Source organism: Schistocerca serialis, chromosome 3 (assembly GCF_023864345.2).
Source record: "Schistocerca serialis cubense isolate TAMUIC-IGC-003099 chromosome 3, iqSchSeri2.2, whole genome shotgun sequence".
Taxonomy (NCBI): Eukaryota; Metazoa; Arthropoda; class Insecta; order Orthoptera; family Acrididae; genus Schistocerca; species Schistocerca serialis.
The window spans coordinates 962,309,907-962,328,641 of record NC_064640.1 but is presented as its reverse complement, the minus strand read 5'-3'; positions in this window follow the sequence as shown (position 1 = coordinate 962,328,641).

The window sequence follows — 18,735 nt, the reverse complement described above, 5'->3', positions numbered from 1 at the left end:
GTGTGTCATTAGGGTAAACTTAATTAGCCGCCACTAACATAAAATGTATCCGCCATTAACGTAAAATCTGTTTTTCAGCGCACTATAATAAGGCCTCACTTCAGATGATTGGACAATTAAAGAGAACTCTAACCGTTATTTTAATAGTATTCGTAGGTCCAATGCAGCATTTACTGTGGACAGACCCTGAGCCTAGACAGTCAGTTTTATGTAGGGAGTACTACTTTAAAAAACCACTCCGTCTTCAGGCCACATAGTGGCCAATCAGGACCATCCGACCGCCATGTCATCCTCAGCTGAGCGTGAGGAGTAGCTGGCTCTCCCACTCGTTGTGATAGTTTTCTTTGACCAGAGCCGCTACTATTCGGTCGAGTAGTTCCTCAATTGGCATCACAAGGCTGAGTGCAACCCGAAAAACAGTATCCGCATATGACGCTGAATGTACCTACAAAATTATATCATTGTACGACACATGTTTCAGGAGATACGTCATAAAAACTCAGGACAAGGCCAGACGCTGCATAGTACGGACGTGGATGCACAGCTGTAAATAAATGCCTGGGCAACGCCAAGTTTTTCCGCTAGTCATCTATACAGATAAAAAATCACTAACATTATCCACCAGCGTATTTTTTAAAAACCTTTATTTTGTCATCCATTTTTTCCTGTAAAAATCGTAAATACCGTGCACCAATGAGTTTTTAAAAATCGTCTCCTATCGTCATCTCTTTTCATGTATTTTAAACCATCGATCGAATTTGTGCAACCTGTGGCTGCAAGTCCCCTCCCTTTATGGGGCAATCGAAATAATAAACAACGGAAAAAAGTGTGGGTCAATTTCTTCCTCATTTTTCGGAACTTCTGATAATAGTAAATCGTTGGCTTTTTGAGGGCGTGGTAGGTAGATACAAGAGATTAGTGTAGGATTAGAATTTGGGTCAGATACAGTGCCAGGAGGTTCTGTTTCTATCTGGCTAGCTTCAGAGTACTTCACCATCTACTAAGCGATGCATTTCAATGTGAATGGTTTGTTCTGTGCTAGGTTTATTCTTTACTGCACAATGCTGTTCCTACGATGCTATTAAAACCAGGATGTTATCCAAATATATGCTCAGTGGCAGACTGGCGTCTGCAGAAATATTTCCAGTGGGATGGGCCGGGAGGAAGGGTGGGGGGAGGCGCGTCGGGGCTGGAGTGCATGATTCTGAAACTGGCACTTTGTGTACAAATCAGCTGGTCAGTTACGAGATGCATCAAGCTACAAGACCCTAACTCTATAAGTGCTACAACTGGTCAAAGCTAAGGTTTAGCAGTATTGTGGAGAATTCTTATCTGGAAGAGTATGAGTATACTGTGACGAATAAAAACTCTTCACTCCAAATTCCAGGAAGGGTTGGGGGCGATGGATGAAAGTGCCCCTTTGCCTCTCCTCCCCTCCTCACCTCCTCCCCTCCCCCTCCCCCTCCCCCTTGCGGGCGCCAATGGCTGGCCCGTTCATTTTGAGAACATCAGAACTGCAGTAACCGTTCTGAGAAACTGTTCCGGATGTCCTTGCACGTCGCTCTTACAACTCAGATCTCCAGTGGGAATGGCGGTGGTCGCTGGAACAACTGGTTTTTGGCTCTTATCAGCTTCTCCAGCCTCACTTTAACCTAATTGCTAAGCCTGTCTCAATACCAGTTCTTGTAAAAACCGATTTTCAGTCTTTTATTTATATTATTTCCTCTAGTAAACGTAGAAATCGAACAAAGATTAAAAAATGTTGACTTTCTCAGTTTCTTGATAAATGGAATCAAAACGTTAAATTAAATTCTGATATGGGCATTGTGTCTGTTCTTTCCGACATGTCCGAAAGAACAGACACCATTGATGACCTGCAGCCGTCTAGAACGAAATTAGTATTAATACCGTCAGCTGCTCAGGGCCGTCGATATATGTCAACGGGGACAGGTGAAAATGTGTGCCCCATCCGGGACTCGAACCAGGAATCTCCTGCTTACATGGCAGACGCTCTGTCCATCTGAGCCACCGAGGGCACAGACGATAATGCGACTGCAGGGACTATCTCGTGCACGCCTCCCGCGAGATTCACATTCTCACCTTGTATTCCACACGCTACATTCGTAGTGTCCCACACCAACACACTCATTACTCGTGGAAGACATTCTTACCAAGTCCCGTAACAGTTCGGGGAATACGTGTGCATCTTCACAGAAGAAGGACGTCATGGCTGGTATTGCCAGAACCATATACTTATATGGATATGGTGTCTGTTCTTTCGGACATGTCTTCCACGAGTAATGAGTGTGTTGGAGTGGGACACTACGAATGTAGTGTGTGGACATACAAGGTGAGAATGTGAGTCTCGCGGGAGGCGTGCGCGAGATAGTCCCTGCAGATGAAGTACCCACTGTGTCCTCGGTGACTCAGATGGATAGAGTGTCTGTCATTTTAGCAGGAGATAACGGGTTCGAGTCGCGGTCGGGGCACACATTTTCACCTGTCCACGTTGATATTTATCAACGCCCATGAGTCGCTGACGGTATTAATACAATTCTAATTTCGTTACATTAAATAGTCGAATAAAACTTTGTCCGGTGTTCGCTGCTGGCGAGTGCTTCGATACTACAGAAAACTGCCAGTATTCTCCTATTGATTTAGGTTTTTAGAAGCTCTGCTCAAAAATTATATTGTAATCGGTTATCACAGCACTATGTGGGCATTACGTATAGTCCAGCGATAAAGGGTGAAAACTGCGGCTGGAGATCTCCCTTTTTCGTTTTAATTCTGTTTTCAAGGGCTACAGGCAGATAACGGCATACTACGTAGACACAGACAGCAGATCAGGCACTTTCTATTTTTATCCCAAACTATCAATTATTTGTTAAATTTTAACTTTTTTCCTTGTATGAAGTCGCAAGTCGACCAAATCGACCATTGTGCTTCACTCGTACCGCATATCGTAAAATACTTCCAGACTTTCAGATGGTGCCATTCTGTGTTACAACTGACGTTCGACAACAGCGAAAAACTGCGTCAAGTCTCGCGCACTGCTTGTATAACAGGCACAATATTGTCTCAGCAATGCTGGACCAATCCATTTGTTGCTCGTTTCTGTCAGCAGTCTTATTAAAGTGGCATAGATCACTTTTCCCATTTTTCTGTAATAACGCAGTATTTCAAAGCTATGGAAATCTTAGGAATAAGAATTAGTCGTTTTTTAAAAAAAGGTTTATTTGAAAACCAAAAATTTTACTACGACTGCTGTGGCTAATTGATATATCTGTTTTTTACGTGGTTATCAGGAAAAAATAAAAAGGTACTTGTTATAACCGAAAGCAAACAAATACCGAAAGACACCGGTTATTCAGAACTAAAATACCGATGTCTTTTAATTGATCGGTTTTTCTATCTCTAAACTGCAATGTCGCCATAGAAAAGTGTGTCGTTACATCATTGTCCATAGCAACTTCGAGACATGTGAGTGTTTATGCGCAACATCGGCAAATGGAAACACGAAGAGGTAATAAGCACCTGAACGGTATAATTTATTTCACGGTCAGAAGAGTCGAGTGACAGACAAGATTGAATCACTGTAATAGAAATTATATGGAAAGCTGTGTAAAGGAAAATTTCCAGTTCTTTCGTGGATTCCAAAATTGAAGCAAATTCCGGGACATCAAGGTAACATAGTCTTATACGGATAGTATTCCACGACTAATGTAATTGAGCCACATACTGTACTGGTATACGGATAATATTACACGACTAACGTAATTCACCTGAAATAATTTAAAACATGTTACAATAACATTCGCTACTACTCATTACACTAATTCACCTTCAGCCATTAGGTGCAAGCACAGATCACAGTTATGATACCTGCGCCATCCAAAAATTTATCAAGGTAGTAACTCAACACAACTACAAACGATCATTGTGTGCAAAATAAATAGCATACCTCATAAGAAGAACATGACGGGCTTGAATCATTCCCACCGCAAAAGATTAAAAATTCAGGCTCGCACGCAAGACCACTTGCTAACTAACCAGAAACTCAGTTTAGTTGTAACTTCGTCGACGACCGTCATTTTTACATTTTCCCCTTAAACTAGATAATTATGAAACGTAAGCAGCTACTCTAAAATATCTGCGGCAACGGCCTTATCGATGTTGTTACATCGTTTCCCGTGCGATCACCGAAGTTAAGCGCGTTGTCGGGCGTGGTCGGCACTTGGATGGGTGACCATCCAGGCCGCCATGCGCTGTTGTCATTTTTCGGGCTGCACTCAGCCTCGTGATGCGAATTGAGGAGCTACACGACCGAATAGTAGCGGCTTCGGTCAAGAATGCCATCATAATGACCAGGAGAGCAATGTGCTGACCCCACGCCCCGCCTATTCTCATCCTCCATGGATGATGACACGGCGGTCGGATGGTCCCGTCCCAGTAGGCCACTCGTGGCCTGAAGTGCTTACAAAGCAACTACTCTCTAGTGCATGCCTGTACTACTGAGACCTTGATGCTTGGCATCAACAACAGATGGCAGTACACGAGGTTGGCTACGCCTGTAGCCGAATTTTGCGATCTGTCGTAAGCCTGCGTAACCACGTCTTAAGTGCAATCATATCCATAGCGTTTTCTGCCGCGCGACTTGAGTGGAATGTTTCATTATTTCTGAAATTTTATAGAAATGTTTTTCGTTGTATGTCCTCTCCATCGGTACTGAATTTACTGTAAAATTATTGGCTCACTTTTCGGAACTTCCGTTCGTGGTAAATCGATACTACACTCCTGGAAATTGAAATAAGAACACCGTGAATTCATTGTCCCAGGAAGGGGAAACTTTATTGACACATTCCTGGGGTCAGATACATCACATGATCACACTGACAGAACCACAGGCACATAGACACAGGCAACAGAGCATGCACAATGTCGGCACTAGTACAGTGTATATCCACCTTTCGCAGCAATGCAGGCTGCTATTCTCCCATGGAGACGATCGTAGAGATGCTGGATGTAGTCCTGTGGAACGGCTTCCCATGCCATTTCCACCTGGCGCCTCAGTTGGACCAGCGTTCGTGCTGGACGTGCAGACCGCGTGAGACGACGCTTCATCCAGTCCCAAACATGCTCAATGGGGGACAGATCCGGAGATCTTGCTGGCCAGGGTAGTTGACTTACACCTTCTAGAGCACGTTGGGTGGCACGGGATACATGCGGACGTGCATTGTCCTGTTGGAACAGCAAGTTCCCTTGCCGGTCTAGGAATGGTAGAACGATGGGTTCGATGACGGTTTGGATGTACCGTGCACTATTCAGTGTCCCCTCGACGATCACCAGTGGTGTACGGCCAGTGTAGGAGATCGCTCCCCACACCATGATGCCGGGTGTTGGCCCTGTGTACCTCGGTCGTATGCAGTCCTGATTGTGGCGCTCACCTGCACGGCGCCAAACACGCATACGACCATCATTGGCACCAAGGCAGAAGCGACTCTCATCGCTGAAGACGACACGTCTCCATTCGTCCCTCCATTCACGCCTGTCGCGACACCACTGGAGGCGGGCTGCACGATGTTGGGGCGTGAGCGGAAGACGGCCTAACGGTGTGCGGGACCGTAGCCCAGCTTCATGGAGACGGTTGCGAATGGTCCTTGCCGATACCCCAGGAGCTACAGTGTCCCTAATTTGCTGGGAAGTGGCGGTGCGGTCCCCTACGGCACTACGTAGGATCCTACGGTCTTGGCGTGCATCCGTGCGTCGCTGCGGTCCGGTCCCAGGTCGACGGGCACGTGCACCTTCCGCCAACCACTGGCGACAACATCGATGTACTGTGGAGACCTCACGCCCCACGTGTTGAGCAATTCGGCGGTACGTCCACCCGGCCTCCCGCATGCCCACTAAACGCCCTCGCTCAAAGTCCGTCAACTGCACATACGGTTCACGTCCACGCTGTCGCGGCATGCTACCAGTGTTAAAGACTGCGATGGAGCTCCGTATGCCACGGCAAACTGGCTGACACTGACGGCGGCGGTGCACAAATGCTGCGCAGCTAGCGCCATTCAACGTCCAACACCGCAGTTCCTGGTGTGTCCGCTGTGCCGTGCGTGTGATCATTGCTTGTACAGCCCTCTCGCAGTGTCCGGAGCAAGTATGGTGGGTCTGACACACCGGTGTCAATGTGTTCTTTTTTCCATTTCCAGGAGTGTATTTGAAGCCGTGATAGACACGAGCCTATTGTGCTTCACCTTCAGCACCTTCTGTTTCAGTCTCGGTTCCTATGTCGCTGATTTCACAACTAACAGTTCGTTGTCTACTGAGTATACTGTCTATTGCACGACACTATCCCTCCCACGCTGCTAAATTTAGGTCGTCGGCAAAATATGAGTGCAGTGAAACAAGGGCGTCCGCAGAAATTTCCACAGGAGGTGGTGGGGCATTGGTAGGGGTGGGGGTGTGTGTGGAGGCCCATTACTATGAAATTCACACAGTTCAGACCGCCAAGGAAAAGAAACCTCGAGATTTGGAAAGGGTTTTAATCTAATACCGCTTATACTGCATATTTCGAAATTCCACCTCTAATGGGGAGACACAGGAAATGAAAGGATTTAGGAAACATGTAGCTATTAAGGTAATTTTGAAGCTAGACATACGAAAATTTGTGTCTGGTTTCTAGGTCAGAAACCGTGCGGTTAAAGGCGCTGCAGTCTGGAACCGCGAGACCGCTACGGTCGCAGGTTCGAATCCTGCCTCGGGCATGGATGTTTGTGATGTCCTTAGGTTAGTTAGGTTTAACTAGTTCTAAGTTCTAGGGGACTAATGACCTCAGCAGTTGAGTCCCATAGTGCTCAGAGCCATTTGAACCATTTTTCTAGGTCAGAAATAAAGAAATATGTGTTCCAGTATTATTGGAAATTTAACCTACATGAGGTGAAATAGTGGGTGAACGTTACATTTTGAGATAAATAATTATGGAAGAACTATGAAAGTATTTTTAAGGCTACATCTACGAAAATTGGTATTTGACTTCAAGGTTACCAATAACAAAATACGTGTTTTAGTGTTTTTTGAAATTCAGCCCCTAAGGGGATGAAATAGAGTGAGCTGGTGCGTTTCTGGCGCCAGTTTCCATCGATCGTCATTTCGATCTTTGAGTCGCGGTCCAGAGGACACTGCTCCCTAACCGACTGTAGTAGTTCTCTGCGCAGCTCCGAATCGGGCTTACCGCGCTTACACTGGACACAGTTACAAACAAATCGCCTGATATCGCGATATAGGTTGGGCCAAAACATGTGTTCCCGAACTCGGTTCAAGGTCTCGTAGAACCCCAAATGACCGCCGACCGCCGAGTCATGAGTACCATGCTAACTGGTTCCTGTGGAATACAGACCTTCACTTCACCACGGTTGCCTCCCCCTTTACACAAGAGGCCCCCACGAAGGCAATAGCCAGTAACGACGTCGCCACCCGCCAACTGCTGCCGAATCGGTCCCGACCTAGGGTCCTCAGCCTGTTTGTCAGCTAAGTCGCAGAAGAAACCGGGTGTCTCGGAGAGAAGGAAATTCACCCCATGATCCGGCTCCACGTGGCCTTGCCTTCCCCAGACTCTCACGCGAACATACGGCAAGAGCGTCGGCCACTTCGTTGTCACTGCCCCCTATGCCGAACCCGGAGATAAATCTTGTCATCTTAACTTTATGGCATGATTTTTAGCGAACTTATTAATCAAAGTTTAAGGGCTGGCACTGGCCAAGTAGCTCACGGAGGCTCATTTGTTTCAGTTCAGTTGTATTGCTCACCTGTTCTCCAGATAAGGTTGTGTAGTTTATGTCTCAGAATATTGTCTGCCGTTGATGTGTGTTGTGTTAGAGATAATTCGCAGCGGTCGACGCGAGCATACTGGGAGCAGAGCACCACGGGGGCAGAGAGATATTTAAGGCCATGTCCTCTCCTTTACATCTTGGGTTATGTTGTCACTTTTGTGTGAGTTCATCTTTCCGGTGGACAACTATAGCATCCGAAGTTCAATTGCATTGCCAAGTTGAGGTCCCTGTCTCGTGGATCTCTCGTATTGATTTGAATCCTTGGTCTGCTCGCGTCTATCGCCAATTCACACGAAATATTGAAGCAACCTCATTTTAGGGGTATTGTCATATGGTCATGTTCGAGTTGTAATCATTCTAAGAATATTGTTGATTAATCAACTGAGTAAGCAAATTTGAAGATTGGTTTGGTCAAAATTAAAGCACCTCCTTAATTGTTTTAGTCATTTGTATATAGTTTCGTTTAGGAAAGTTGGCTAGCCAAACGTTAAAAAATCTGTGTTCTTACGCTTAATCTGTTCCTCAGCTGATTGGAAGTAATGAGAGTTCTGCTGGGAATTCTATGGACATTTGGACTATTTAAGTAAAGCTTTACCTAAGTATATTTACCTAGTCATATTCAAATTTCAAGTTTTATGGTTCTTGTTCCATTTAAAGAAATTTATTTATTATTTGTCCAACTGATCTGGCCTTGTAAGGCAGTCTCTTGTATTATTGTAATTGTGATTTTATAATGCTTTTGATTGTAATAAAATATGTAGCAACTACAACGGATTACTATTGTGATTTTAGTGTGTCACTGCCATAACCCATTTCATAGAGGATGAAATGTTTCATGAAATATTTAATTATGAAAGCATTTTTAAAAATAAATACATGGAAACCTGAATTTGGCTTCTAGGTTGAAGTAAATAAAAAAATACATGTCTCACTGTTTTTGATACATTCAACCAGTAAGGGGGTGGAATATAGGATGAAATGTTTTATGAAAGTAATTCAGTGTGAAAGAATTTTTATAGCTAAATCTATGAAAATTGTGTTATTGAAAAATACGTGTTTCACTGTTTTTGGAACTACAACCTCCAAGGAGGTGCAAGAGCGGCACACATATTCACTGACTCATCGCCTTCCAGCCCAACCTGCAAAGTATACGAACTTGAAATTTGATGAAAGTGTAAATCTTATGCGGTAAGCATCATTTAAGAGGAGATTGTTCGAAATTCCACTCCTAAGACGGTGAATTGTAGGTTGAAAGGGTTATTGAAAATATGTCCCTATGTACCTTTTGAAGCTAGAACTACAAAACCAAAAAATTGGCATTTGGTTTCTCAGCCAGAAACAAAAAAAACGGGTTTTTAGCATTTTCCAAAATTCTTCCATTAGGGGGATGAAATAATTAGTGAAGGTTTTTTGAAAATAAATCAGAACTACTAAAGCATTTTTAAAGTTGCATCTATGGAAATTGGTATTTGACTTCTTGGTTGGATCTAAAAAAAAGTGTTTCATTACTTTTGGAAATTTAACTCACTAATAGAGTGAAATAGGGGACGAGAAGTTTTATGAAATATTTCACTACGAAAGCATTTTTAGAACTAAATCGATGAAGACTTGAATTTGGCTCCTCGGTTCTAAATAGAAGAATACGTGTTTAATTGTTTATGAAAAGTCAACCCCTAAAGGGTGTGAGATGTTTCTCAAAATGTTTCATTACGAAAGCATTACTAAATATATCTGAGAATTCGTATTGGGCTCCTCTGTTAGAATTTTTAAAAAATAAGTGTTTCACTGGTTTTGGAACTTCGATTCTAAGGAAATGAAAAATTTTAATGAAATACTTATTGAGTTATATTAAAATATTTTAAATCTGCATCTATGAAAACCGGTATTTCACTTCTCAATTAGATATAAAGAAATATGAGTTAGGGAGTGAAAGATTCTACGGAGATATCACAACAAGAATACAAATGGCTTGATTAACAAAAACCTTGGACTCCAGCTATCGGCATTGCTTTTTGCTCATAAGTACATTCAGTAAAAGACCATGCTTCAATGGCGTTAATTAGCCTGAAAAGTATAGAAAGTGTGGCAGTTTATAAAAGACATAAAAACGATTAAAGAAAAAAATTCTTTGCAGACCATATGGTCTACGCAAGTAAAGAAGCGGATGATAAGCTAGCTCTTTACGCAAATGAGTTGGTAAGTTTACGTTCCGAGACATGTCATGCAGCAGGAACGGAATCCTATAGTTGCTACGATTGGCTAAAGGAAAAGTTTTGCAGAATCATGGGAAATCACTTCTGCAAGTTGCTGAGAATCTCGTAATGAATAAAAATTCTGTACTGAAAATTCCAAGGTGGGAGACGCAAGATTTCTCCCCCAATCCCTCCTTAATAATCAGTTACCTTTTTTAAATTTGCTTTTAGTTAATTTGCCTTTCTTTCCTTCTGTAGGTATGAACTTTGTTGTAGAACCTCTTATTTACGTGTGGTAATAAAAATTCATTCACACAGAATTAAGTACATTTAAAATTACGTGAATTCGTATTAACTGATTAAGAATATTTAGTTGAGAATTAAATCCTTTACATAATTCGGCCTTAGCACACATTTTCTAAATGCAGTGGTTTTTTTTAAATATTTACTGAATTGTTTCCCGGCGTTAGCTATGGAACACAAGACTGTCTCTATTAGCAGAAAGTGGTTAAATATTGCCAAGCCGACGTTTAATTATCATTGATAAAACACACTTCACTATACATTTAAGTTATTTGAAAGAACCAACAAATTGTTAAATTTCAACGTTAACTATCCGCCTATGAATGCACAAATGTGAAACTAGTAATAAATTCCGTCAGTCTCTGGATAGCTGTAAAAGAAAAACATTTTCTTAATTCATTGCTAATTTTTATCTGCTCCCGATTTACGGGTTTGGTTAATTTTTCTTAGCGGAACAACTTATTAAATGTGCCGCCGCTGCAAATCGTTCGGTCGCGGCACAGCCCAGCAACACCGCTAAAAATGCTGAAAATTCTTTACAGAAATATTATAGATGACATGGGCAAGCTAATTTACATTAGTAATACACACTTTTGTTAAATTATAATGTATTTAGACACAACAATAATTCAACTTACATTAGTTTGTAATTTCTCCTCTAATGGCGGCTAAATCTAGATACAGACAAAAGAAGTCTACCCATTCATAAAATGCTACGTCACAGCTCCTCTCACTCTCAGCTCTCGAGGAAGACGACAAAGAATACACACTACGTGGTGCTTTTTATACTACTGCTGACCATTAACATCTCTTTGTAATCTTAGAACATTATTTTCCTCTGTGGCTGAATTTTACATTTTTGTTATCGCAGATATTGACACATTTCGCAATTACATTATGAGTATAGAAATATTACAATCATAAATACATCGAGAATATTACTACAGAAAATATTACAATAATAACGAATGTCCTTTACACAAAATTAAATAATATTTTTTGTTAAATAATTACAGTATATACAAATTGCTTCATAGCGGCGGATATAGTACAATCAAATTTTAGTTTATTAATAGTGTGAGTGTTGCCAGGGAACGTTACATTGCTCCCTGGCAGCATTTGGCAAAGAGTTTCTATACTTTGACACAATGGTGCCAGTAACGTTCTTTACAATTCTGTATTTCATTTTTATGGAATGGCTCTTTTAATTAGTCCCAGGGTTATATATGTTCATGGCTCCCCCATTTAGGCAAAGGCAGACAGGAAACCTGGGCAAAACCGTGCCGGAGCCCAGCCATCCCAGTTGGTTCATGATTAATCTTGTCTCTTTAACAGTCATTCTTTTGAATTGATTTAGCAGTTTGTCATCAACGGTTACATAATATCACAGTCACATACGGTTCAACGAAAGTTTGTTGTGTGTGATTAACAACTCGTTATTATTATTTTTGCGATATACTGCAAGGTCACTTGTCCTAGGATATATCACTTAGTTTTTTTAAATCATTTAGCACAACGTCACTTTTCATAATGTTCCCACTACCTGCGTGTTACAAATCCATCTCCTACACTTGTTAGTGTTCATTTTCTCTTGTCAATTTACAGGTATACATAATAAATGTTCAATGTTTATGAAAAATCGAGTTCATTGACATGTTATGCAGTTTGTGTGAATATTTTGGAATATGTCAATAATGCTGTAGTTGGTGAGCGGTGCGGAGTGATTGTTGAGCGGCGCTCAGCGCGGTGCGTCGGCTCCGTGTAGGTCACCGCCTCCGGTGTTGACAGCTACGGCGCGGAGATGCGTGTGGCTGTCTGGTCTGCTACGAGCTGCCGCGGCCGCTGCATGGCTGAGGTAGCCAGATGCGCGTTGTGTATCAGCTCGCCCGTGTGACATCTTCTTGCAGTGCTCCAGCAAACATGCAACAAGTTCACAAACAGTGTACTATCCTTATGGGCATTTTTCCTGCTATGGGAAAACACGCACACAGTTATTGGCAGTTATTATTCAGTAGGCCTTCACTAGTCTGATTTGCACAATGTTTCGTTGTCACAGTAAAACGTTTTATGGGCACACAATATTTTTTCACCATGTCATGACTTGTCATTAGTCACACGCAAGTTTTCACCTTAGGACAAAATGTATCTCTGTAGTCAATGCACTTTCCTAGCGTCCCTTGACACACAAAGAGTTATAGTTTGACACTAACTTGGTCCACCGTCTGTTATCGGCTCACTGTTCGTGTCGTGCTAGTTCCTTGTCCACTTGCACACATAACGATGATACAGTTTCTTATTGCTTGTTCAAAACAACCTCGTGACGTATTGCTGCAGGTTTAACAGTCACTGTCTGTCTCTGCCACACAATACTGCACTTTTGTTTAAGTTTTTTTCATTTACAATGTCCGTTGTGCAATTTTTGTAACAGCACATTCGTAACTTCTTTGTTCGCTCTTTACCAAGGTGTGTGATATTTGCGTACATGGTAACAAATATTAAAATTTCGTATTAGTTTGCCCAAAAATCATCTATATTTATGTTCGAGTAGATTTTATTTGTGCATTCCAGCCGGATTCAGGCATATTGTTCAATAACTCCTTTGAAATTATGTCTCACTTTACTTGCAAGGTCCTACGTAACTACAGTGTAGTCTCTGTAGGCTAAAATTGACTTGGACTGTATCAGGCTAGCTCCTTTTTACTGATTGGATCTGCACATGCTTCAATTGAAGCTTCTTTGTGCGTAACTTTGCGTTACTTAAATTTGCAATAAGTTTGCCTCCCATGGTGCCCTCGGGTCACTACTGGGTGCATTATTCTCTTTGATAACACTGGTTTGAAAATAAAGTTCTCAGGGTCTCATATTATTGATATTATTCTGGGCTCGAATCTGACAGCTACACACACACACACACACACACACACACATATATATATATATATATATATATATATATATATATATATATATATATATAATAGAAAAGATTGTACCATGAAATATTTCAAGTTTGACACACATGTAGAATATTATGCAGTACACAAACTAATCATTACTAAAATGTTCCTCCAGACTGATCTCTGTCACAATTTAACACTATAAATAATTGCACTAATCAGGTTATCTGTGCAGACATTTAGAGCATGTTTAAGCTAACACTAATTAAAAGAAGACATAACACAAATATTCATAAAAAAAAGAGAAAGTCAATCATATTCTTACAACTAAATACTTCTACACTAGTACATTATCTCTACAGATCACACATCATTAATGTTCATTCATTTTCAAAAGAATGGTGTACCTTTTTTACACATAACACATAGGACTATTAGTCATTTACTGTATGAATATTTTTACATCCTTACGCGGATGCAGTCCCCGTACTCTCCCTGAGTGGGGATCTGCTAAGAGATAGCTACTATTTCCTTCTAGGACTAAGGAATGGAGTATGAGGCTCGACAGTAGGTTTTGTGAGGCTTGACCTCGATATTGTATTGATATCCCTTAACAATTCTTGGTCGTTCTGAAAATACATCTGCATAGTTAGATAATAACTGTACCAAATCCTGCTGTTGCATTGAGTTCAAATTTTCGGACTGTGATACTTTGTTCACAAGTACGTCCACATTTGCTTTTAATTGATCACTTTGTACGTCTGGATAATAGAGATTTTGCCCTAGAGAATGATTGTCTAAATGTAGTATCCACTGATTCCTACATTTTATGTTAATAGCATTACAATTAGGCACAGGTACCTCTTCAGATCTGGGCATGGACAATTCTATCCTCCTACCCGCATTCATCAAACTTAATGTTCCCCGAGAAAGGTCGATTACTACATCCCTTTGTCTCAAAAAATCTACCCCCAAAATGCAGGCTACCTTTAAAACCTTTACTACCAGGAATTAGCACGCTATGGCTTCTCCCCCTATATACATCTCTACCCGCACTTGGAGTTTAATTGCCCGCATCTCGTGGTCGTGCAATAGCGTTCTCGCTATCCACGCCCGGGTTCCCGGCTTCGATTCCCGGCGGGGTCAGGGATTTTCTCTGCCTCGTGATGGCTGGGTGTTGTGTGCTGTCCTTAGGTTAGTTAGGTTTAAGTAGTTCTAAGTTCTAGGGGACTGATGACCATAGATGTTAAGTCCCATAGTGCTCAGAGCCATTTGGAGTTTAATTATTTGTCGCTGTGCACTGATGGCTCCAGTGACTTTGCAATTGTTCACAGGAAAAGTCAGCATACGCTTTTCTTTCCCCAGTACTCTGAATAAGTCCATACTCATGACACTGACAGTAGCACCTGTATCTATGATTGCTTGCACATCAATATTGTTAATTTTGATCTCTATTATTGCTTGTACTTTGTCTTTGTGCTCCCTTATGCACGTGGGTGGTTCAGTTATTAATTCATGTCCCATCTGTACCCCGTCATTATACCTGAGGATACAGGTTCCAGATGTTTTGTTCTGTGTCGGGCTGCTCTCACTCCAAACCTCAGCTGACGATGGAGAGCGTATCTCGGCTGAATCTAGTTTGTTGGATTATTACTGGTGGATGCGTGTGGCTGCTCCGTGTCGCTGACCTCCACTATTTGTAAGTTGTGTTGCGTCGGCCGCCACGGTTGCGCAATCGGCGCATTTTGTGGTGGCGGTCGGTTATTGTCATATATTTCACTGTTTTACCGGTCCGGACTGGGCCTCTGGTTCTGTGGCCAAGTTCGGTTTGCATCGTTATAGGAATTAGTGTTCCACGCCCCCCTGGCATTTTTCCATCTACTATTGCTTGGTGGGCCTGTTTCATATCGTTCCTCTGACCTCCTTTTCCGGTCATTATTCACCGGCGGACTATTGTCGTTCCGGTCTCTACCTCTATTCCCGTTTTGTACATAATCTTGTCTCCTATTGTTACCTCCGCCGTTTCCATTATTTGGTGGAGGCATGTTATTTCGACCATTTCTGTAACCGTTTCCGTTACTTCTAGCCTGTTCAGAGGCTGCCTTAACATCCTCCTGAATCAGGTCAATTGAGTCCAGAACAGACAAGAAATGTTCCACGTCGTTCTCCGGTACGTGTATAAGTTTTTCCTTTACGTGTATCGGCAAGTGTGATTTCAAAAGTCTGATCAAATTCTGGGATAAAAACTGCTCGTCCCAGTAACGGGTCTTATTAATGTATTTCTCAAAATATTTTCGCAAATTGCCTAATCGTGGAGAATACGGCTCTGGATTATATACCTCTTTCCGTAATCTCTCCTGAATACATGTTGACCAATATTTGGCCAAGAATGCCTTTTCAAATTGCTCATATGTGTCGCATCTGTCAGCTGCTTCGGTTGCCCATAATGCAGCATCTCCTTGTATGTAAGACATAACGAACTGTATTTTCTGTGTATGACTCCAAACGCTAGGCAAAATGTTTCTAAATCCCTTGATAAACACTACAGGGTGAACAGATTTCTTCTCCGTTGTAAAGATCTGAAACTGTCGGTTTCTAATCAGGCTTTCTTCAATCACTATTTTGGAGTGACATTTGTTTGTTTCCCTAACATTGGTTGCCGGTTCTGTCTCGCAGTCGCAATTTTTCACTGCTGTACTTATATGCCTATCATTGTTGGACCTGGCTAGCGTGACACACACCTGTGCGTCGCCGTGTAGCAAGCCGTTTTCCAGCTCCGCAAGACGACGGTTGACATTCCGCTGCCACAGCGGAATGTCAGTGTGCACCGCCTTTTTTAGGTCTTGCACTTCCGCATTGGAGCCCAAGTCTTTGGCCTCAATCGCGGCGTGCACCTTCTCGTCTATTTTTTTTATAAATTGGTTTTCAATTTTGTGCACTTGTTCGGACATTTTGTGCTCAATTACTTGACTTGTGTCAATTTCTAATTGTTCCATCCTGTTAGTAAGTACACTGATTTCACCCACGATACTGGCATTAGCCACTTGGATATTATCTACTCTTTCGCTCAGTTCTTGCACCGCTTTGGGTATGGTTTCATAGTTTTGTTTCAAACTAATAATCTCACTTTGCATAGCTTCCAAAGATTGCATTAACTGCAAATCTCTCTCATGCTGGCGTCGATCACGCTCTGCTTGTTCATGCATAAACGTAGCTTGGAAATTGAGCATGCGCTCGAACATAACTCTTAATGATTGCACTTCTGACACCTCACCACTCTCTGGTCCGTGTCTAGTGCTTGTGGGTGGTACAGTATTTGTACCTTCAACTGAATCACTGGCTGGCAGTGGCAACACATCTTGCCCTTCTGCCCCCAGATTCTCACATCGTACTTCCTGAACTACGCCACTAACATTACTTTGTGCCCCACTTTCTAACTCGGTATCACTGCTTGCTAACTGCTGTTCATTATCCATGTTTATATCTTTCTGACTACGCAATTTAACCATAGTCAACAAAAGAAACAAAATCTGAACTAAATATCCTAACACTTAGGTTTCACTGACATAATCACACAAGAAATGGTCATTTGTTGAAACACACTTATTATATACTACAATGACTAACTACTCAAATGTACTGTTATTTTTAAAAAAGAACACTAACAACAAGCACACCACTAATGATCCGAGAACACTGCACTGAGGCTACTTTACTACCCACAGGACTACTACACTGTAGCTTTACCTTATGGTGATCTATCTGTCCCCTGGTATTGTGGTAGGTAATTAATTTTTCGATATAATGAGCTCTCTTCTTCAGCTTGCCTCTGGGTATATAGTGTTCTCAAGCAAAAAATCATATACAGGTATTACCACACAATATTGGTTAGGCAATACATACAATAAATGAAAAAAATGTTAGTTGTTCTCCAACAAAGTTCGACTACAATAACTCCCTAGTTATCTCATGGGTATTTTGTGGCCACTGCATATTCGGGCCCCACGTTGGGCGCCAATTTAATGAAATTACATTAAAGAATAATCAATTACCTTATTTAAATTTGTTTTTAGTTAATTTGCCTTTCTTTCCTTCTGTACATACGAACTTTGTTGTAGAACCTCTTATTTACGTGTGGTAATAAAAATTCATTCACACAGAATTAAGTACATTTAAAATTACGTGAATTCATATTAACTGATTAAGAATATTTAGTTGAGAATTAAATCCTTTACATAATTCAGCCTTAGCACCCTTTTTCAAAATGCAATGGTTTTTTTAAAAATATTTACTGAATTGTTTCCCAGCGTTAGCTATGGAACACAAGACTGTCTCTATTAGCAGAAAATGGTTAAATATTGCCAAGCCGACGTTTAATTATCATTGATAAAACACACTTCACTGTACATTTAAGTTATTTGAAAGAACCAACAAATTGTTAAATTTCAACGTTAACTATCCGCCTATGAATGCACAAATGTGAAACTAGTAATAAATTCCGTCAGTCTCTGGATAGCTGTAAAAGAAAAACATTTTCTTAATTCATTGCTAATTTTTATCTGCTCCCGATTTACGGGTTTGGTTAATTTTTCTTAGCGGAACAACTTATTAAATGTGCCGCCGCTGCAAATCGTTCGGTCGCGGCACAGCCCAGCAACACCGCTAAAAATGCTGAAAATTCTTTACAGAAATATTATAGATGACATGGGCAAGCTAATTTACATTAGTAATACACACTTTTGTTAAATTATAATGTATTTAGACACAACAATAATTCAACTTACATTAGTTTGTAATTTCTCCTCTAATGGCGGCTAAATCTAGATACAGACAAAAGAAGTCTACCCATTCATAAAATGCTACGTCACAGCTCCTCTCACTCTCAGCTCTCGAGGAAGACGACAAAGAATACACACTACGTGGTGCTTTTTATACTACTGCTGACCATTAACATCTCTTTGTAATCTTAGAACATTATTTTCCTCTGTGGCTGAATTTTACATTTTTGTTATCGCAGATATTGACACATTCCGCAATTACATTATGAGTACAGAAATATTACAATCAAAAATACATCGAGAATATTACTACAGAAAATATTACAATAATAACGAATGTCCTTTACACAAAATTAAATAATATTTTTTGTTAAATAATTACAGTATATACAAATTGCTTCATAGCGGCGGATATAGTACAATCAAATTTTAGTTTATTAATAGTGTGAGTGTTGCTAGGGAACGTTACCCCCCCCCCCCCCCCTCTCCCATTGCTTTCCTCCTTTTCCCACAGAAAAAAAAAACTAGTGAAATTTCCGCTGTGAAACTATTTGCAAACAAGAGAACGACCCTTGAAATTTAACGCTTCAAAGTTTTAAGCCCTGCTCATTCCGGATATTGATTAGTAACTGTTAACCCACATTTGAAACCTGAGTACATAATTCCTGTGACATTTGATCAACGGTTTTCCTTAAGGACGGGTTCTCATTCAAAATGTTCGAAAATTCAACTTCTTTGT